This window comes from Pogona vitticeps, chromosome 4 (genome assembly GCF_051106095.1).
Source record: "Pogona vitticeps strain Pit_001003342236 chromosome 4, PviZW2.1, whole genome shotgun sequence".
Classification (NCBI taxonomy): domain Eukaryota; kingdom Metazoa; phylum Chordata; class Lepidosauria; order Squamata; family Agamidae; genus Pogona; species Pogona vitticeps.
The window spans coordinates 19011834-19034498 of record NC_135786.1 but is presented as its reverse complement, the minus strand read 5'-3'; the positions used below and the strand labels follow the sequence as shown (position 1 = coordinate 19034498).

The window sequence follows — 22665 nt, the reverse complement described above, 5'->3', positions numbered from 1 at the left end:
ATCCCCAGGTCGACATAGGCACTGGGTATTCCAGAAGGTGTCATCCAAAAAGCAGTTTTTCTAAGTTCTGGGGCTGGTCCTGCCATCAAACCAAATCCTAAGAGTAATAGTTGAAGGATCTGGTATGTCGGGCCTGCAGAAAAGAAGACTGAGAGGTGATTGAGAGGTATCTTCATATATTTGAAGGGCTGCCACGTGGCACATGGAGCAAGCATTATTTAGCTTCCAGAGGCAGAGCTGAGCCAATGGGTTCAAATTACAAGAAAGGAGAGTCCAAATGTATGAGGGGAAGAACTGGCGGATGGTGAGAGCTATGAGACAGTGGAATGGATTACCTTAGAGAGTGGTGGACTTTCCTTAATTGGATACCTTTACAGAGATGTTAGTTGTTTTTCTGTCAGGGGTGCTTTAATTGTGGATTTCTTGTGTTCATCAGGAGTTGGCCTAGATCAGCCTTGATTTCCCCAGTGTTCTTGGACCCAGAAACCTTCACCAATAGCTGTGCTAGCCAAGATTTCTAGGAGTTGTTGTCCAAGAACGTCTGGGGAACCAAGGTTGGAAATCCCTGGCCTAGATGATCGTTGGTACAGATTTACAAGTTAGTTATTCTAGTCAGAGTTGCTAGAGTGAGGCAAATGCGAGCAACAGCAGCCCATTGCCCTTTTCTCCTTTATTCCTCCACTGTTTCCTGTCACTGGAAGACACAACTGTCTTTGCCACAGAAACCGTCACACACTCCCTAAAAACAACAACAACAACATTGCCTCAGGGGTGCCAAAAGAAATTATTCTATCCCTAGTAGTCAAGTCAAGTAATATATAACTGCTGTTCCAGTCAGCTTCTCTGTGTGGGAGTGGGAGGGCACCATCTTGACTTTCACCTTAGACAGCAAATTCTTTTCTGCTGGCACTATGTTTGAACTTGATCCACGAGGTCAGTTCCAGCTGTAGGATTCAGTGGACTCACCACTATATTTATTTATATAAATGCGATCAATCAATCAGTCTGGCACCCCCATATTCTTTTACTCCAAAATTGCAGTGTGCATCCCTTTGGGAGACATAACTTGCCCTTTAAACATAGTAGACTATTTTGTGCTTTAAAAAAACCCTTTTAATAAGAGGAAATGCCTAGCTAAAATTATGTTTTAAAGTCATATTATGCCACCTATAGGCCTCTAGGGGGCATGATTTCCAATTCTAGGGAAGAAAATGTGATGCTTGGGATCCCCAAAGGGGGCACTGTTGAGCTATTTGTTGCCTGTGGGCTGTGCTTTGCCCACCTTTCCCTTGAACACGTACAGTGAACCTAGAATGTATTTCCAGAGTGTTTGGGGTTAATTGTTTCTTTCACTAAATGCTACATCCATCTATCCCTTTTACGGATACTAATCTTGTAGAGGTTTAAATAGCACACCCTTGTCTCCTTACCACACCTGTGGCTGATCCAAGTGAATATTTCACTGTCATATACATCAGATACATTTTCCCCCTCCACCGATTAAATGCTTTTGCCATCAAGATCTTTCCTCTCCCCTCTTTTACCACACTGGAAAGAAAGAGTTGTGGGTGTCTTTAACATGTACGTTTAACATTTGTAGTGTTTTGCGAAGCACCCTTCACTGAGTTTGTTTACTCGATCTGTATTTCCAATCAGTGCAGAAGGTTTACTAAAGCAGTTCATTACTGATTTATTTATGATGTATTTAGATAGCAAATATGGTTCTGTCAGCAGTTGCTGGTTAAACAGTGTTGACAGACATTAATAGCATATGGTATAGCAATGGAATTATGATCCTTCAAGACTTGCCTCAGTCTTCCCTCAATACATTTTCAGTCCTTCTTGCTGCTTTATTTTTATTTTTGCCAAGGAAGAAAGAGAACTTCCTTGGGGAAAAAAACCCCAATACATTTTGGTGGTTGTTGTTTTCTACGTGTAACCTTTGGGGCTTCTTGGTGGTGACATTAAAATCTTCTGTGTCTGTTTAGCTGTTTAATTTAATGGAAGACAAATTCTCCCAAAGGTTTAATTTACTCTCACAAACTGAAATCAGTGCATTCACACCATGGGAAATGGTCTTAATTTTCCCATCCTTCAGTCTACATCAAGCATATAATTCATTTCTCCCCTCTTCAGTGGTTCCCTCATTAGGAAACAAAGTTGTTGGGTTTTGTTTTTATATATATTTATTTAAATGTTACACACTTTAAGTCAAGAAACAGATCCTGTCTCCTCTTTTTCTCTCAGTCCCTGTAAAGTGCATTTTTAGGCATGATTGCTTTTCTTTGACAGAAGCACATTTATACAGGGTGGAACATATGGGGGGGGTGGAATGTGAATTTTTGACCTTTAATTGGCTCTTTCTTATAACACCGGCAGTTTTATCCAGTGTCAAAGGCAAGGAAAAATAAAGTGTGATTATTCACAGAAGGAAGGAGAGCAGGTGGTACCTCAGAGGTGAGAGCATCTTTGGCTGCTTGGCATCTCTGAAAGAACTGGAGATATTTTTGGCTGCCTTGTGCGGATTTTTTTTTCCCATTGGGGTGGGGCAGGAGATTTTGCAGAGGTGAGTGAGGTGTAAAAGAGCATATGGGTTGACATACATCTACCATATGGGAGCAAGGAGACCAGTGGCTGTGGCGATGGCCATAGTCGCCTGCTCATTTTGTTTTGGCTAGTGACCATGAAGGAGTTAGAAAGGGGCTATCGCGTTCCATTTGCTGTCATGGAATGAATGTCACCGAAGGAGCTCTGGTGTGGATTTTGCTCTAGTTTTACTCACGCTTGGCGCTGGTGACAGAATGACGGTGGCATATGGCCCACTGCCTCCAACTAATGTGAGTCACATTAAGTGTCAATGACAAAGTAAAGAGAGAGAGGCAAAAGAGAGCAAAGCAGAGTGCCAAAAATGTGTGCCAGCTGACTCGATGTGAAAGTATATGGAGTGGAATAAGTCCGTAATGACTAGAAGAACATAAAGGTTTGTGTGAGCAGGGTGATTATAATAGAGTCAGGAGGGTAGAGAGCTGAGCGACAAATGAGAAGTTGGATGTGGACTGGAGAAACCCCAGGTCAGAGCCCTGCTTGACTGTGAAGCTCACATAATGACCTTCGGACAGTAAATATCTCTTGCCTATTGTACCCCTCGGGGCTGTATGAGGATGAAATGTTTGAGGAGGAGATGAAATTCTTCTGAAGTATGACTGCCAAGGCCAGGTTAAAACCTGCTGAAATTGGAACAATTATGAAAAAGCCTGAAATGAAGTCAATGGTCTTGTCCCTAAATAATCCAAGGGTCTAACTTACTTATCTTACTTAGCTGCTGCATAAATATGGCCCTGAGTATCACATGTGACTAATTGTTAGGCTGCACTGAAACCAGGACAGATGCAGCGGTTCCCAGCTGTTTTTACCATCCCACATACAATCGGTCAATAGCAAGAGTACACCATTTGGAAGTCTTTTCTCAGTGTCAATCAACCATTGCTTCAGAAGAACCTCTGATCAATACATGAGGGAAGAATGGGTTTCCAGTGAACATCCCTATCCCTGATGCAGCGTGTGCTAACTAGCCCTGCCTTCAGCATCCATATATGCAGCACAAACATCTTTACACAGCTCTATGTGCAAAGGCTACTCTGTGCTGACCTTTGCATTGTATCTGCAGATGACAAAGGGCAGGACTAGTAGCCATATCCTTCCTCATGAGTGGTATTAGTTGGTGTGCCTCTGCCCTCTTCCAAGGCATTGATAAAACATATGAAACATTGCTGTCAATAAGGATTCCATGCGTGCTTACTTGCTTTTCCTTCAAATTAACCATGTTCTTCTTATCAGTCATGCACTCAATCAGATATGACTTTTCAGGAATGCTTATTCAGGCAGCATGGCCTGGATAGCTCAAGAGCCAGATGTTGGGAGCTTGATTCCCCACTGTATTCCTGGGAGAAGAGCCAACCTGTGTGGCCTTGGGCAAGCTGCAGACTCCCAGGGCACCCCTAGTAGAAGAACCACTTCTGAGAATTCTCTCCCTGGAAGATCTGAAAAGGGTCACTATAATTCAGAAATTACTTTATGGCATGCAGTTATTATTGTTATAAATTTAAAAAGACCAGGCACAGTAAATCAAAATTATAAAAACATTGATCATATTCTATAACAGATACAAGTTTTAATTAAAAAAAACCCCTAAGTACAGTATCTGTTAAATATTGGCACAGTATGTATTCTATTTCTAATATTGCTGGGTTTTGTGGCTATGGTGGTGTTATTTCTGAGATTTGCAACTCTTATAACACTGTGAAATTTCTTGAGCTTGTTCCCACAGTCCCGATGACAATGGGAAATACTGAAGTATGTTTCATCCACAAGCAAGATGTTTTAATTGCCAAGTCTCTGTACTTTGTTAGTTTTTCCAATTCTTTATTTTCATCTCTAGCATCCCCTGGAATTGCGATGTCAACGATCCAGACATTTCTTCTTCTATTACTACTATGTATGGTGTGTTATGTTCAAGGTGTCTATCAGTTTGGATCTGGAAAGCCCAAAAGATCTTGACTTCCCCATTTTCTGATACTTCTTCTCTACCTGATGTTTCTATGTGTTTTTGGAGGCTGGCAAGTTTTATATATATTTGCATAATGGCCAGTGCACTAATTTTGCCACTTTATCATGTTTAATTTTGTAATCTCTTTGTGCAATCTTTGGACATTCACAGATGAAGTATGACACAGTGTCTTTTTCTTGGCAGAGTTGACATTTGCTGTTAGCATTAATTCCTTGAATCTTAGCATTCATTCATTCATTCATGAAACATTGCCTTCACTCTGAATTGGCTTTTTCCCCCAAAGCTAGCTATGTGACATTAATCCAAGAACTGGGAATACTGTATTTTCAAAGTGAAAATCTGGTGTCAAATGTGTTTCTAGTAGGAGCTGTAAATGCCAGCAATCTAACAGTGAACTGGCATCCAAAGGTCATGCATTTGAAGTTCTTGTGGGGTCCTCTTTTATGACAAAAATATGTCAGCAGAGAAAATTTATTGCAGGCCCAAACCAGACTTGATATTAAGTGTATTGCCTGAAGTGGTTGTTTTTAAAATAATTAATAGCTGCTGGGGGAATTTTTTATTGAGACTATGGTGAATGTAGGGGAATAACCCTTCCATTACCAGTGTCCCTGGAGAAATTCCTGAAATTCCAGCGGCTATGAGCCTCAGAAAAAAAAATATCTCATAAATATATTTGAGAGTATGATGGCAGTCAGGAAAAGTGTGCAGGTACTAGTTTTAACCTGTTTGTCTGGAAGCCAATTCTAGGTCATGAGAAGATGCCACACCACTGTTTCATACTGTAGGGTAAGTCAAAGGGAGGATTTTATCAAACTGTTCTTATCTCTCTGAGGAAAGAAAGTCTATAGCCTATCTCTTGATACTACTTGACACCTTGACTTGTTATCCAAACTGATGGTGTCTTTAATTGCAGTTTCTCCTTTTGCATGCAGAGGACAGTGTGGTGTCTTAATATTAAAACTGCACAAAGTCATCTGTTCCTTTTCAGAATCTGTAGCGTGGTCCAATTCTCACAGTTAATGCCACCACCCCCCTTTCTTTTTTTGTCTAACGAGGTGCTTTTGGCTTTGCGTTGGTGGGAAATACCTATATTTTTATTTTACAGTCTTCCAATCCATCATACTTTTCAAAAAAATCTTCCAGGGATTTTTCTCCACTTAGTGAATCAACTGAAAGAATAAACAGACAGAGTCTACCATTTTTTCTTCCATGCTTTTAAATGATGGGACTCCTACTTGAAATTAAAACAAAACTCAAAAGAAACCCTCAGTTCCAAAAATGCAACGTTCATCCTCTCAGTTCCCATTACCTACTTCTGGATCCACAGCAGCTATGATACTGTGATTACCTTTAAATACGTCATTTGATTTGTTATGAGCTGGAGACTGAGGTGAAGGGAGCTATGGCTTAGGGTTGGCTGAGGTTCAGCTAGTCTCAGTCTAATTTTTGGCACACTTCAGTGCCAGTTATTGTGGTATTGCTTTAAGTTATGAGTTACCTCTTCCCAGACACATCTTGGAAGCTTGTCACTTTCTCCTTTCCTAACAGGCAGAGTTCCCTTCCCCATATTTACAGTTCTCCAGTAATCCGCCTGTCATGAAAACTACCACATTTCAGATTGACCATAAATCAAGTGACCCAGAGTTATGTTTCATGCATTTTCAGTTTTTGAAAGTAAGGTTGCAATTGGATAGGGAAGCTGGATCGTCTTGGATTGTTCTGGAAAGGGTTGCTTTGTTGGGTGCAATCTCCTTCAAAGCAACCCTTCTGTGCACATGCAATTTGGTCCCCAGCTCTGAAAATAGGAGAGACTTGCTGCTGGCTGAAAAAGATCCAGATTGGGCACGAAGTACAGTTCGCAATTTGCTGCATATTGCGTAGTCACTGGAAAATAGCTCAAATTAAACCATGCATCAAGTGGCCCAAAACGTGACCTATATTCGCCATCTGGTCACACCTTAAATGGAATAGACGGGACTCAGTTGTGATCAGAGAGGGATCTTATTAAAACATGGGTTTGGATAACAAGTCTCAGAGTCTCATACAGGTTGAGATATCCTGGGAGTTGTAGTCCCAAGAAATAGAATTTCTCGGCTCTGTACCATGTGCATCAGTTACAAGGAACTACCTTTCTTCCCAAAAGATTCCTTACAAGGACTGCCTCCATGGCTCTGATTGCCCAAGATTGATGGCCCCAAGAATCTTTTCTCTCAATATCCATATGGGACCCTAGGAAGACTGTAGCTTGTACAAAGGAGGATGTCCTTGACCCTTACAGCTCTCATCTTTTCTTCCCCTCTGTACTCTTTTCTTAAGGTCAAATCACAAATTAAAAGAAATGAGTATTTCCTCCTATTACACTGTTTTTCCTGAAGACATAAGATTGCTTCAGAGCATGGTCAAATCTCTAAATGAAGTCAGTGTTTACCTTTCAAATACTACTCATAAAAAGACACTAAATTGCCAACTGTGGAGTTGGAAAAAAAAAGTTCATACTAGGACAGTCAGATGTCTTTTATCACATCCAGAAACTCTGCTTTGAATGACTTGGTAACTATACAGTATTATAATTTGGCTCATGGATGACAAACAGAGGGCATCAGGAAGCAGCAGCATCTGGACCAAAACATTGTCTACTTGCTGAATCAGAGTCATAAAAGTATTAGAGAGGTGACGGGAATTTATGTGAAGATTTGCCAGGGGAAATATGGGAGTGAAAGCAAGTTGCCCTGGACAAATGAAGTATATCCCTTGTCCAAGACAACCTTTGGAAAATGACTCACTGACTAGGGTTATAAAGGTCTTTATCTTACTATGCCAGTGAATTGCCTCAGATTTTTGATAGTGGGAGGAGACATTAAAGTTAAGTAATAGAACACATCCCTTTGCAGATTGCAGAACATGGCCAAAACAAACTGAATTTCAACAGGCATAGATGTGAAGTTCTATATTTAAGCAGGAAAAAAACAGATGCAGAATATAGGATGAGATGCTTACCTGGTTTGTCAGTTGTAAGGTATGTGATGTTGATACCATGTCTTACGAGTTGAGGGTTGTTTTTCAACAGTAGCACATCAAAGCACTTCTAGATTCACATCTTACATGGCCATGGTGCTGCTTTTTCTACACACAGATTTTCCTTTTCTGGACTTCTCTTTACAGCTACTACTTGCTTCAATGGACATTCCATCATTTTGATTGATGCCATTGCAGGATTCTTCTGGCATTGTTTCGTGCTTGGCCATTTCGCCATTCCTTGTGGATTCTGACAAGAATTCATGAACGAAAGATGATATGCAGAATAAGTGAAAGCTCCCTCTGTGGGCTGTGCAGTCCCAGTCCTCATTGAAAGAGAATCCATTTTATTTATTTATTTCATTTCCTCTCTGAGGCTTGCTTCCTTTGATTTATTGGCTGTTGTTTATACTTTCACTGATCACTTTCTTATTACTTTCATACTTCCATCCATTTCAGTTCACACTCTTTAGGAGTGATTTCTTATACCACCCCTGCCACCTGCCTCAATCCTGATGAATGGGGTCCTTCAAATTGTTGATCTTCACCTGGCATGGTCTCTTTCACAGATTATAAATGATACCACCACAGACATATAAGGATGCCTTAATAAACAACATCCTGGGTGCATCTGCTCCATTTCAAGAAGGCATAGTGCTTGAAATTCGAGGTCCACACTAGCGTGGCAGTCTACTGCAATGGGAGAGACAGAACTGAGAAAGAAGAAGAGAAGGAAGAAATACTTATGTACTTTAATGTACATATAATGATAGACAAAAGTTTTCATGACTTTCAGTTCCGAGGAGAGAGTCCACTTTTTTTTATAGTTCAGTAAAGAACATCAAACAAATTCTGTTCCTGCTGTTTTTGTTGCTTTTTCTTCTTCTTCTTCTTTGAAAGTAAGTTTTAGTTTGTCCTGTTGCCTTCATCATGGCAATGGCTGGATAGATTTTCTACAAGTTCAAGTGTGCATAAGAATATAATTTCACTGCTTAGTCTTCAACACTTCTATTTGCAAGTGTCAAATTCTATGTGAAACAGCACAGGATTCAGAGCGAATATTTCATGGATGGAGTATTGAATTTACCAAAGGAAAAATGAACCTGCCTCTAACTGCAGGGGATTTTGTGCGTGGCAGAGGCGTGTGCGCATGATGTGGATGCGTGGTCCAATTCTCACAAACAGCAAATGAAGTGGCGAGCCTCTACCTGTATCAGGTTATCTGTTCCACATAAGTCTGCAATAGACTGTTCCAATAACTTGCAAATCCTTCACATTTGACGCAAGTTGACACCGTACACATGGGGATCTATATGTCACTATGCATGAGCAAAGGAACACATACAAATGTTGACTTAATAACTGGCTAAGACTGTTGCATTCATATGCATACTTATCTGAGAGTAAGCTATGCAGGTTATAAAGGATCAATGATATTCAAGTCTCCCTATTTCTAGGACAAGTTCTTTTAAAAGCTGAGAGGGGCTGAAATGTGTACACATGGAAAAAACAGATTAAAGGGAATGATAAATGCATATGCATGTCACTTGTGGAAATTTTGGTTTATGTACTATAAATCTGTAGAAAACATGAACCACAGCAGGAAGACAAAGAAGGGGACAGAAGCACATTTTTTTAAAAAAAATGTCCAAATGAAATGTCACTTGGTATGATCCACAAGCAGTGGGTGATCTACCATTGAATTCAGCTGGTTTTGGATTGCTCTCCTGTCATTAAATGACCTTTGTGGTTATTGATTTTCCCCCCTCTTACAAAGATCATATTCTTTTTATTTGTTTCCCCTGACTGAGTTGAGAGAGAGAGAGAGGGAGAGAGAGACCAAGTTCTGCACAGTAAAGTTGGGTTCAATTTGAAATGAGACAGAATGCAAAATGCTTTAATGTAGATCTTTTGAAAGAATATCTCTGGATCAAGCTGCCTTGCAATGTCTAAACAATTGTTGCTTTTACCGTTAATCTAGCTTTATAAGGGACGTGGTGGCGCTGTGGGCTAAACCACAGAAGCCTTTGTGCTGCAGGGTCAGAAGACCAAGCAGTCGTAAGATCGAATCCACGTGACGGAGTGAGCACCTGTCGCTTGTCCCAGCTCCCGTCAACCTAGCAGTTCAAAAGCATGCAAATGCAAGTAGATAAATAGGGACCACCTCGGTGGGAAGGTAACAGCATTCAGTGTCTAAGTCGCACTGGCCATGTGACCACGGAAGATTGTCTTCGGACAAAAAGCTGGCTCTATGGCTTGGAAACGGGGATGAGCACCGCCCCCTAGAGTCGAACACGACTGGACAAAAATTGTCAAGGGGAATCTTTACCTTAGCATTATAGTGGTTCAGGTAGCTGGCTGTGGAGCCAAAGGCTGGGAGTTTGAATCCCCATAGTGCCTCCTGTGAGTAGAGCTAGCCTGTGTGGCATTGGGCAAACTGCACAGTCCCAGGGCTCCCTCAGAAGCAGGGAATGGTAAAACCACTTCTGAGCATTGTCTACATGGAAAACCCTGAAAGAGGGTCACCATAAGTCAGAATTGACTTGATGGAAAATGATGATGATGTTGTTGATGATGATGATGATTGTCATCTTTGGTATCCAACCTAATTCATACTGCTGGGACTATTGTGAAGATTAGAATGTTGTCGTTAGTTTGGGATTGTATAAATCTCCAAATGTTTTTGTGCAGATCTTGGTTCCAAACTTGCACACAAATAATACTTATTGTATTTAGGCTGTGTTTATTACGAGAAGCGGCCCCCACGAATTTTCATGCTTTAGAAAAAGTATCAAAATGCACTAAATGTGATGGACTGCAGCTATGCTGGAAGTGTGGTAGAACAATGAAGTGTGATGTAGATCATGAAATGTTTTCCCCACACGACTGGAAAGTAGCCGTTCAACCTGGACCCGTTGCCCCTGGAAATTACCATGATGGCTTCCAGGCTCAGTTTGAAACACAGCTTGTTTATTTGCAAACAAATCACCAAGGAAATCCATCAGTTTGGGTGTGGTTGTAAATTTGCACATGTCTCAGCCTCACATTGGAAGACAAGGAACTGCAGATTTATTTTTCTACAAGAGGGCAAGAACTGGGTTTTTGTGTGCTGTCAACAAAAGGAGAGAAAGAGAAGAATTGTTAAAGAATGTTAAGCAAATTAATGCAAATAATGTGAATAACAGAAGTTGCGCAACAGTTTCAAAGACTGACGTTATAGACATAGAGACTGTATGTTGGAAAGAAATGTTTTCTGACCTTTCTCATCTCCGGCTGGTGTTTCAAAGATGGAGTGATGTAGAACAAAGATTTTCTGACAGAGTAATAATAAGAGAGAATATGCCTGCCAGTTGCTCATTATTCCTGGCCCTCGTTGGATGGTGGCACCCTCCCCTGTTTGTCTTCAAAGAATCCTGAAAACCTAAATTGCCACAGTCAATAGATAGAAAGAGACAGAAAGGTTAAAAAGTCTTCCCCTAATCTCTTGCATTTTCCCCTTAAACATGTTTGATAGCAATATTGTTTCTTAAAAACAATATGACCTCATTTGTAAAGCAATGCTCACACTAAACTAGTCAGCTGTTAAATATGCCCAGTGCTGTGCATTAAGGGGGAAGCTTAAACCAGAATTTCAATTATTTTCTGGACACATTTAAAATTATAATACTTTACCAAGCTGGTGTTATAGTTCATCCAAATTACTCACAAAGTATCATATCAATCTCTCACAACTGCTTATTGCTTACAGATCTGAGGAGTTAGTTGAAGGAAGACCCTGGCCAGCCTAATGACCTTCATGCTGGTTTTGTGGTTTGATAGCTAGATGCCTATAACGGCAGAAGCCTAATGGTCAAAAGGCAGCATTTGCCAGGTATAATGTTCAGTAGGAAATGAGAAAGACCTCATTCTGTAGTGTGTTCCTGGGTAAGGAGTAGGGAAACATTAAAAATACTGTAATAAATATAAATAAATAAAATAGCAGGCAAGGTGTTCATCCAGGTTTGTTTATATTACACCAGTATTTTTAACAGCATGGATGGCCTGTTTGCATCTACAGTACATCCAATTCAGAGCACTGGTGCTTGCCGTTAAAGTCCAAAATACCTTGGCATCTAAATTCCTGGAGGACAGGGCCAGCCCTGTCATGAGACAGGGAGCAGGAGGCAGCAAGATTCTGGGGGTTGAGTAACAATGTAAGATGCTGGAGATCCAGGCTTATCATGTCCATAGAAGACATTGCCCTTTCTCTGATAATAAAGTAAAATACAATGCTCCTTTGGATTAGCTTCTGCTCAGAGCAGGGGACCGGGGTGTCATCTTTGCCTCTAATAACCTTGAACTAGTCCTGTTCATGAAAACCTGCTGATGCCCTATTATCATTCCAGCCTTGTGCTCTGAAATGTAGTACAAGGATCCTTCTCTAAGTGCCCTGCTTAAAAGAAGTGTGTACTCTCTCTCTCTCTCTCTCTCTCTCTCTCTCTCTCTCTCTCACACACACACACACACACACACACACAAACAGAGACACAAAGTTTGCTTACAGATTTGAGGAGATGTCTACATTCAATGTAGACATTGAACTGCAATGCGTACATTGCAGTTCATAGCAGGGCCAACTTAAGAGTAGGTTTGTTTATCAAGGCACTTTAATTTCCACTGCTGCCTCAACTTGCTTTAATTTCTGGGGGCAGGCATGTTGGTTTCTGTTGCAGAAAAAACAGGTGTAATGGTGGCACATTAAAGAGTAGTGTGTCTTAGTTGGCACAAACCTTTTTGCATCAGATGCATGGAATATTGCCTCTATACATAGGCTAGGGTGAACGAAAGGAATGTGGAAGAACATCAACCAAAATGTGAAAACATTGATGATTGATTATCTTAACCATGGCCATGTGAGAAACCATAGCTGGGAAATGACAAGATCATCCTGGGCTCGTAGGCCAAAAAAGTAGTATTTGTTGAATACTTTGTTGAATACTTTGTCCAGATTTTTAGGGCGGAGACACTCATATAGTGGCATCTTATGCATGGCTCATGAAGAGTTGGACACGACTAAACGAATAAACAACAACAACAACATGCATGGCTACCCAGAAGTAAAATCTATTGTCTTTAATATGATTTACTCCCAAGTAAGTGGGCTGGACTGGCTGGACTAGATTTCTTCCAGTCCAACTGGAAGAAATATCAACAACCTCCGATATGCAGATGATACCACTTTGATGGCAGAAAGTGAGGAGGAATTAAAGAACCTCGTAATGAGGATAAAAGAGGAAAGTACAAAAATGGTCTGAAGCTCAACATAAAAAAAAACTAAGCTCATGGCCACTGGTCCCATAACCTCCTGGCAAATAGAAGGGGAAGATATGGAGTGACAGATTTTACTTTCTTGGACTCCATGATCACTGCAGGTGGTGACAGCAGCCACAAAATTAAAAGACATCTGCTTCTTGGGGGGAAAGCGATGACAAACCTAGCATCTTAAAAAACAGAGACATCACCTTGCGGACAAAGGTCTGCACTTTCAAAGCTATTGTTTTTCCAGTAGCGATGTATGGAATTGAGAAATGGACCATAAAGAGGACTGACCACCGAAGGAGTGTTGCTCTTGAATTGTGGTCCTGGAGGAGACTCTTGATAGTCCCCTGGACTGCAAGAGATCAAACCTATCCATTCTGAAGGGGAAAAAACCCTGAGTGCTCACTGGAAGGACAGATCCTGAAGCTGAGGCTTCAATACTTTGGCCATCTCATGAGAAGAGAAGACTCCCTGGAAAAGACCGTCATGATGGGAAAGTGTGAAGGCAAGAGGAGAAGTGGACGACAGAGGACGAGATGGTTAGACAGTGTAATTGAAGGTACCAACATGAATTTGACCAAACTGTGGGAGGCAGGGGAAGATAGGAGGGCCTGGTGTGCTCTGGTCCATGGGGTCACGAAGAGTCAGACATGACTTAACAACTAAACAAGAAAGTGTTTATATCAGTTTTCTTCAAGCAAGAGCTCTCCAAGTGTTTCGGACAGTTCTGACCTTGGTTGGGAAAGCATGATATGTATGATTGCAGTCTTGACATTATATGAACGACAGAAGTGATTTAAAAACAAAACAGTACTGTATGTTTTAAAATAAACATTCATTTTTCTACTCCAGACACGGAGATGATACTAACACACTCATGCAGAGATTTGGTAATTCAAACTGAAGTTCTTTTCCACTTGTGATCCGCAAAAGCTCACAATGAAAGAAATCAGTCACTACCACCTCAAAAGACAGTACACACAAACAGTCTTACAATCTTGCCCAGTGGGAGAAAACTTTTGAAATGTTTCCATTTCACCTGGATGAATGGAATACATGTCAACTGAGTCCCATGTTTGGTCTGAGAAACAGTGCTTTGCTTAGGGTGACCTACAAAGTTTGTGACTATGATGGGATTTCAACCAAGCCTTTCTGCCTCATGATGATGTAGCAGCATACAACCCAGTTCTACTATTACTATTTAAGTAGCATTTTTTTAAAAAAATAATTAAGATTATGAATGATGATGATAATAATAAACTTAAAAGCTGTTATGGAAGCAACACTAACCAAGAGAAAGCATGTGACAGAGACTACATGTAAGCGTTTTAATATAATTGCACCGAAGGTCAACAGTACTTATTTTTCTAAGCTGAATAATGCAGTGTTAGGTAGAGATCTAATTTTAGAATAGGAAATGTGCCCTGTGCAGAATTATTGACTCTGATAAAAGAGTCTTAAGGAGAAAATGCTGATCCTACACTGTTGTTATTCAATAGATTTTATTTTTCAAAGTACTCAATCCCTCCCCCGCCACTACCACCATGGGTTTGCATATATTTTAAAGCCAGGTGAAATGTGTGGTAAAGTGAGTTTCCTTTAACTCCTCCACACCTATGCAGGGAGATGTGTAAACCGAGGCTGTTTTTCTAGGTTTTCACTCTGGAAGATCCAAATGCTGAAGTGTCCATAGCCGTTACCCTTAGCTTTTTACTGTTTAACGTCTAAACGCATTTCATTGGCAGCCAGCGAGTTTTGTGGTCGTACAACAGCAAACAAAATTCTTCAGAAGCATCTTTAATTATTCATTTGTCTCTGTACTATTTTCGTGTTACTTCTCATAAATGTTAATCTTTATTATTGCCTTAGCAGGAGCCAAAACAGAGAGAGAGAGAGAGAGAGAGAGACCGGGTGGGGGGGGGAGATAACTATAAAGAAATACCTGTTTTTAACATGACCTATCAGCCTGACACGAATAAGTGTTGGTAGCTATTTGTTTTCCCATCTGCAGTTTTTATACGGTTTCTATCAAACTGAAAGGTATTTTTTTTAGTAGCTGCTTATTTTAAATGTACAAAACCCTTGTGTGTAATTCCATTAGCTGCCCTACAGCATTGCAATCTACAGTTTCCCTGAGGCTGTTTTGAAATATTGATGAAATCCTTGCTTCTGTGGCTTCCTCTGATACACTAAACAGTTGTCTGATGTTAGTTGAACTTGAATGGATCTGTTCAGAGCTATATCAGCAGTGACTTCAAAGGCTGTAAGGCTGTTATGCTTTTTTTTAACAAACTGAAGTTTCAAAGCCTTACCATGTGGCACTTAAAAAAATACCAAGTTCATATAAAATAAACTAAATAATGGCAGGAATCATTATTACACACATATACGTCTTCCTGTATTAACAAACACATTAATTTTTTAAAAATGGGAATGTTTTATATTTATAATTGGAGCTCAGTATTAGGATGGAAAATAATTTTTGAAATCTGCATAAGCAAAAGGTTTGAATGTCATCAACTTCAATGGTTCATTGTATATTAGATAGCTCATCCTGTAGGCTTTACAAGAGTGGACAGTAATGATGTAGCGAATTTAATATATAATACATATAATATACCCAGATGTTCTTGTCCTCAACCAAAATGGGTGTTCTGGCACATCAAGACAGCTTGTTGAAAAATGTGCAGGCTCTGTGACTTTTTAAGTTTATGTGCAAGAGCAAAAAGACTAGCCGCTTTTTGTGAATGACAGCATTCTCAAAAAAAACAACACAAACAAATGTGAGGTTTTGCACATTTCCGAGGTTGATAAAAAATCAATGATTTTTAAAGTCATTATTTAAATTAAAAAATGATTTTTAATTTAAATATCCAAAAAATTGATTTTTAAATTTAAATCAGATCCACTGATACTTTGCATTTAAAACCTTGTATTTTGCACAAGGCTTTTCACACAAAATGCAAGGTTTTTTTGTTGTTTTTTGTTTTGCAAAGTAGAAGGGGTTTATGCAAAAAAACAAAGCAAAAACCTTATGTACATTTTGGGGCCTAAAAGCAAAAAAAGCAAAGCGAGCGAGCGAGCGAGCGAGAGAGAGAGAGAGAGAGAGAGAAACCTGGCTTGATCTTATCCAGAGAGGACAAAAACATTTGAAGTGTTTTTTTCTTGCATTTGGTGACTAAGTAAAGAATTTAGTTGGTGATGGGTGGTAGCATTTACATCACTCAATTGTGGAAAGGCAGGTTTTCTTTAAATGCAGGGGACACCAACTTCAGGGTTGCCTGAAGGAGAACTTCTCTGCTTTTTCTGTTACTGAGAAAATTTGCCAGCAATTACAAAACTGACGCCCATATCCCCCCCCACACACTTTTCTCCCAGTGTGCTAGCAGAGGGTTTCCTTCCCTTTCAGAATGGTAACAAAAGGATTATGGGAATTGCCTTTTGTCCAGAATGAAGAGGAGGTGAAATTAGTCTGTTGTGGCAAAAACGACACAGCCTATTAAAGATGTGGTCTACCAAGACTCCTAGATCCCTTTCACAGGTACTGTTGTCTAACTAGGTGTCTTCCATCCTTTATCGGGGCACTTCTTTTTTTCTGCCTAGCTATAGGACCTTACATTTCTCCCTGTTGAAATTCATTTTGTTAGTTTTGGCCCAGGACTCTAATCTGTCAAGGTCATTTTGAATTTTAACCCTGTCCTCTGGGGAATTAGTAACCCCTGCCAATTTGGTGTCATCTGCAAATTTAATCAACATACTCTCTATTTCTTCATCCAAGTCATTGATAAAGATGTTGAATAACACGGAAACCAGAACCCTGGGGCACTCCACTAGTCACCTCTTTCGAGGACGAAGGGGAACCATTTGGGTGATCACAAATGCCTTTGTGGTGAATAAGTTCGTCATCTTGTATGAGCAGACACTCAGAACTCAGAATTGTTGCATGTTCCACAGCAAGGAGGAAGTTTCTTCAGAAACAAGGAGAGGAAAAGTTAAATAAAAAAAACCCTAGGACCATTGAATACCATAGATCCTAGGAAAACAAACTTCAATGAAGACTAAACTGAGAGTAGGCAGTTTGGGATGGTGGGATCCATTTTGCTTTTTACTGGAAGCTCAAGATCTGACATCTGTTGTTGTCTGGCACAAAAGGCATTCACATGGAATTAATGAATTATGCACCTTGGAGTTTGCTTTGAGCACTAGAATGGAAAGGGGCTCTAATTAAATACTACAGTGGTACCTTGGTTTACAAAAGTTTCAGTTAATGTAAATTTCAGTTTACAAAGCAAAATAATGCCTTGGTTTGTGGTGGATTTTTTTCAGAGTACGAAAAAAATTTCCCCAGGATGCATTGTGCCTGAAGGTTTATAGCACCGCCCCTGTTCCTATGGCAATCCGTGTTTTGGTTTACGAATTTTTCACATTACATAACGTCCCGTGGAACGCATTAAATTCATAAACTGAAGTACATCTGTATATAAAAATATACTCCTCCTTACTCCATGATTCCCTTCCCTTCCCTTCCCTTCCTTTGGCAAAATAAATTTTGCAAAATATTTGGGAGTTAGACATTCCTGCCAGTCTCTTGCAAGTCATCTATAGCCACCAGCATCTCCAGTTTTCCTTTGTTTCCACCTCTGGACTACACCGTAAAAGCGGAGTTAGTCTTACCTATAAATATATATTTGAAAATCAGAGCAGATGCAAGGCCATTGCACAGGTGACATTGGATCAAAACAACAACAGCTTGTTTTGCTTACTTTCTTTAATTATTACCAATCTCCCTCTGTCGCGAATGTCATCACCCCTAACCTGGGCATGCTTCATGCTGTTGGATCATAATCAATTGACTTCAATAGGTCTGCTATAACTACAATTATGTATAGATGCAATCCCCTATTCCATTCATCTTCAGCAGGAACGGGCAAGGTCTGAAGCCTCAGTGGCCAAATTCAAGCACTCAGTTCTCATTTGCGGCTGCAACAGGCCCAGAAGTGGCTACAAGTGACAATAAATTGCCTTCTCTTTTTAAGGGTGGAAGTGGGGGAGTTTTAGAGGATCCCCTCTAAGCTCCAGAATGCACCTAGACACATTCTCCCCAGCCCCCATAAAACAGGCCTTTTTTGCCAAGCCAACGTTAGGCAGGGTGTTGTGAGCCTGTGAGGCTGGGGGATAGTGCTTGGTGGGGAATGAGCTTCGAAAATTCTCTGAGTGTTAAATACAGGCCATGGGCAGCACTTTGCCCTCCTTTACATTACAGTTTCAGAGGTCCAAATCAGCATTCGGTTTATTTCTTTACAACTTTTCTTAAGTCCATCCAAAGTTCTCTTACCAGAAAGCAAAACTGCACAGCCTCATTCCAGTTGGATTTTTACAAGAGTTGTAAACGAGGCACATTAAAAGGGGGGGACAGGACTGCATTTACTCAATGGGATTTACTCTTCGGCAAAAGCGTATAGGGCCAAGTAGAGTTAAAATGGATTTTTCTGCTAAAGCTAGTTTATTTTATTCTCTCTTCCCCCACCACACTTCTGCTCTTTAAAAAACAACGGAGGAACATGATAAATCTGCAAACACAAAGCAAGACAATGAGCCAGGTTAGGTTCTGCCTTTGGTTAGCTAATGCAGTTAGACATTTTCAAGAGAAAGCAATGAGAAGTGGTCATTATCCATTATCTGCATGGAATATTTTAAAGAAAGAAAACAGTCTAAAGCCAAAAATAGAAAAACAAAAGATATTCCTACCAGAAGCAAGCTCATGTCCAAGGACGGTGAGATTGCTTTCAGAGCTGTGTTTCTTTCTTTTTTTTAGGGGAACTGAGATACAGGAATGAAAAAATGGAGATGGCATATGGGTCTTGTGTGGATTGCCGACATTATTCTAGAGACAATGATTCACTGTCCTTTTCCCTCGCCAAAACTAATATTTCCAAACTTGAAGGGAGGCCATGTATGACTATATTTTAGGAAATCATGCTGTACGTGGAAAAGAGACTCTTTGACTTTAAAGAGAGAGAAAAAAAGCACTGCTGGTGGAAAACTTCATAGAAAGAGTTCAATGTTTTGAAAAAAAGGGAAAAGAAAAAGACTCATTAAACTGCAGAAATGAGTCATTACATACTGAAACCATATAACCTAGTTAAACTGGTGCTGTGTTTTTTACACATAAATGCTATGCTTTAAACTGATATAAACAGTTTGATCTTGTGAGCTGTTTTGCCCAAAAAAAGCGAATTGGATATGACAAAGAAATATAGGGTGAAAGGACAACTTGGAATGTTGTAAAAAGTGAGCTACCCCTTGCTACACTAGTACTAATCAAGGGCAAGGCTAAAACATTACAAAAAGTGAACTGGGTTACAATAATTCAAACTAGATGCTACCATCTGAGAGGTATAATTTCTCTTTAGGCTGGATTACTACAACATTTTCAGTTTGGGGCTGCCCTAGGAGACTGTTCAGAACTTTCAACTAGTGGCAAATGGTGCTGCCCAACGTTCCCTCTAATGTTTGTTCCTGCCACTCAGGAGCCTCACCCCATGTGCATGCGGAGGGGTGGGGCTTCGTCTGAAATGGGAAGTAAATAAATTGGCTGCCTGCTTGCAGCCCTGATGGAGCTCTGCGTGCACACACACACAAGCACCTTAGAGGGGCCATTGGTGTTGCCTGAATCTTGACTTGTGCTATGTTTAGGGATTATGATATCCTAGTACGATATTAGCTATGCTGCCTGCCAACAGAATTTGCAAAAGTTATATTTTAGACTACAACTCCCAGAATTCTTTAGCTACTATATCCACTGGCCAGGCTAACTAAGGGATTTCGAGAGTTATCACCCCAAAAGTAACAAAAGCCACCTAGAGTGGTCGTAATTGACCAGATAGGTGGGATATAAATAGAATAACCAAACAAATAAACATTCCTATGCTCCGGTTGCCAGTATTTTTCCAAGTACAAGTTTTGTTTGCTTTTTTAAACTTTAAAGTGTTGAAAATTGTCTCCTAGTTTAAGTGTTAAAAGCCTTCTTTGAAGGGCCTTGAACAGAGATTGGAAAGCAGTCTGATAGAGATGCTTTAGCTGTGGATTCCCTGAATTGATAAGGAGTGGACTGATTTCCTCTTAAATGTGTCCCTCCAAGGAGGAGCAGCCCATGGACTAGGTCGGGGGGGCAGTGCCCATAACCGTAGTCTATGATTTTGTTGTTCTTAGTTATCACCCACAGTCTTTATGTCCTAAGCAGCTTAAGGCCAAGTGGACGAATGAGCTGCCATCAATAAGGTCTCATTGGAGGCTGCTACCTTCTGAAGCTTAACTGATGGCTATGTAGGAGAGACAGGGACGTGGTGGCGCTGCAGGTTAAACCACAGAAGCCTCTGTGCTGCAAGGTCAGAAGACCTGCAGTCGTAAGATCGAATCCACGTGACAGAGTGAGCTCCCGTCACTTGTCCCAGCTCCTGCCAACCTAGTAATTTGAAAGCATGTAAATGCGAGTAGATAAATAGGTACCACCACAGTGGAAAGGTAACGGCATTCCGTGTCTAGTTGCGCTGGCCACGTGACCACGGAAACTTTCTATGGACAAAAGCTTGGCTCTACAGCTTGGAGACGGGGATCAACATGGCACCCTAGAGTCGGACATGACTGGATTAAATGTCAAGGGGAATCTTTACCTCTTACGTAAGAGAGGGCCTTTTGTGCAGTGGCACCCAACATGTGGAGAGCACTTCAGTGTGAAATTAGGTTGTCTTTCTCTTTGCTGTTGTTTGAAAGTTGTTCAGCATGATTTGGATTTTCCGGCTGCTTAAATTTCAATAGATTTTTATTTTAGTTTTTTTCGCTTCATCATGGCTGTTTTTGATGTTTAGTTACATGTTATGATTTTTCCGTTCTGGTGTATTTTGGATATTTTTTCCAGTTTTAAAAAATATGCTGCTTCAATTGATATCAGCAACTTTGGACCTGTCAATTTTGGAAGAAGACAGTGATGTATAAACGTTGATATTAAATTCAGTCAATAAATCGGCCTATTTGCCCTCTTGCTCTAAGGAGAAGAGCTTCAAGATGTGATACCTTTAGACTACTAAAGATAGTTTGAAAATACCCTTTGAGGATCAAGGTAGACAGTTATTTAGCACAAGTGTAGAAGAGTGTTTCCAGAAGTAAATGAAGGATTTCTGCTTGTCATAGTACAGTACAGTACTTGCTTTTCTTGATCTTCGAATCTTACATTCAGAGTGCTTTGTTTTGTGATTGATGGTTGAAAAATAAACATGAGCTCATTTTGCTGAAGAACACATCTTCTTGTCAGAGGAGGAAGAGTTAATCAGAAGTCATATGCATTCCATTTTAATGTCTAATTTGACCCTTAGTTTAATACAAGCAAGATTTTTTCCTTTAAGGGTACCCAGTATTTGCACTGTTAGAACAAATACAAAGGTCCTGTGTAGAGGTGGGCACAAACAGTTTGATTGGCAGTTTGTGCTGGTTCATTTATTGGCCGAACACGTTTGGCGCTTCAGATGCAGTGCCCAGCAGAGGTGGAGTAGGAAAGTCAGGGTGCTATTTCCGAATGGGCACCCACTGGTGGAGGCAGGGTTTTGAATACCTTTTTGGCTGATAAATGAAACAACATGAATCACCGCTTCGGTGTTTCATGCCCATCTCTAGTCCTGTGACACCTTTAGGACTAGCAAGTGTCAGGTGCATCCTCTAGTCCAGTGGTCCCCAACTTTTTTCAGACCGTGGATCGGTTGGGGGGGTGCAGGTCCATGTATGGGGGGTGGGGCACGGTGGGCATGTTGCGCTTGCAGGTAGGCGTGTTGCGCTTGCAGGTTGGTGTGTTGCGCTTGCAGAGGGGCATACTGTGCTTTGCAGAGGGGCGTGTCATGTTCGCAGGCATGCACATGAGCATGAAATGCCCACTTGCGAGTGCAACACGCCCACTGTGCGTGCAGGGGGACGGAGATCCGTGTCTGCGGCCCAGTTCAAGGAAGCCCATGGACCGTCACCGGGCCGCAGACCAGGGGTTGGGGACCCCTGCTCTAGTTGACAGATCAATTTTGCTTCTGTTTGTTTCTGAATAATAAGAATCTTAAAACTGCAGAGCTGAAAGGGACCATATGAATCATCAAATCCAGCCCCTGAACCCCTAACCTCTGGCTCCTTAGCCAGATACCTAAACCACTGAGCTATCCGGCAGCTCCAGTGTTTTTGAGTATGTGCCAGGGAAAGATGTGCATATTGGTTGCTTAAATAAATAGAAATGTGTGTTGGTTACATAGAGCTCACATGGGTCCATAGTGGAAGGAGGCAAGGCTAATGCAGTGCTAGACTGCTGGAATGTATATCTGCCATTCTAATGGTGAAGCTGCAGTTTTGTTGCAGATAAAAAATATTTGTGATTGCTACAAAATCTGAAAAGAAGAGACAAAGGGAAGCCACCAGAATTCAGGGACAAGACTGAGGAGGCAGCCCTTGGAAAATAAACTCTGTATAAATGTCTGACTCAAGACTTCACCATTACTCCTAGTTAAGAGCTTCTTAAGTTTGGTTCTCATGTAACAAACCATGCCTAAAGGCTGTACGTGTCTTCCCTTTCCTTCCTTCCATCCTCGTTCAGGCCGAACACAAAACATTTCCTGTGATATCTGAAGCATCCAAAACTGAACTGGGAACCACCACTTAGGGAAGAAAAGGGAGATGGCAACCTTCTCCCTGGATGTTTTTTTACATCCAGTTGCTTCTTTTTCAGGCACAAGAACCGGCGATTTATCTTTCAA

General features: G+C 40.8%; 1 protein-coding gene and 1 long non-coding RNA gene across 7 annotated transcripts in view; one reads left to right on the top strand and one right to left on the bottom strand.

The window, feature by feature from the left end:
- TSHZ2 (teashirt zinc finger homeobox 2) overlaps positions 1–22665 on the top strand; it is a 424686-nt gene that overhangs the window by 242163 nt on the left and 159858 nt on the right. The gene's annotated exons all lie outside the window — the stretch shown is intronic.
- On the bottom strand, positions 1478–21683 carry LOC144588777 (uncharacterized). The gene is made up of 2 exons (XR_013544472.1): positions 10844–21683; positions 1478–10694 (listed from the first exon to the last, which is right to left on the bottom strand). It is a non-coding gene; the product is annotated as an uncharacterized LOC144588777 (long non-coding RNA).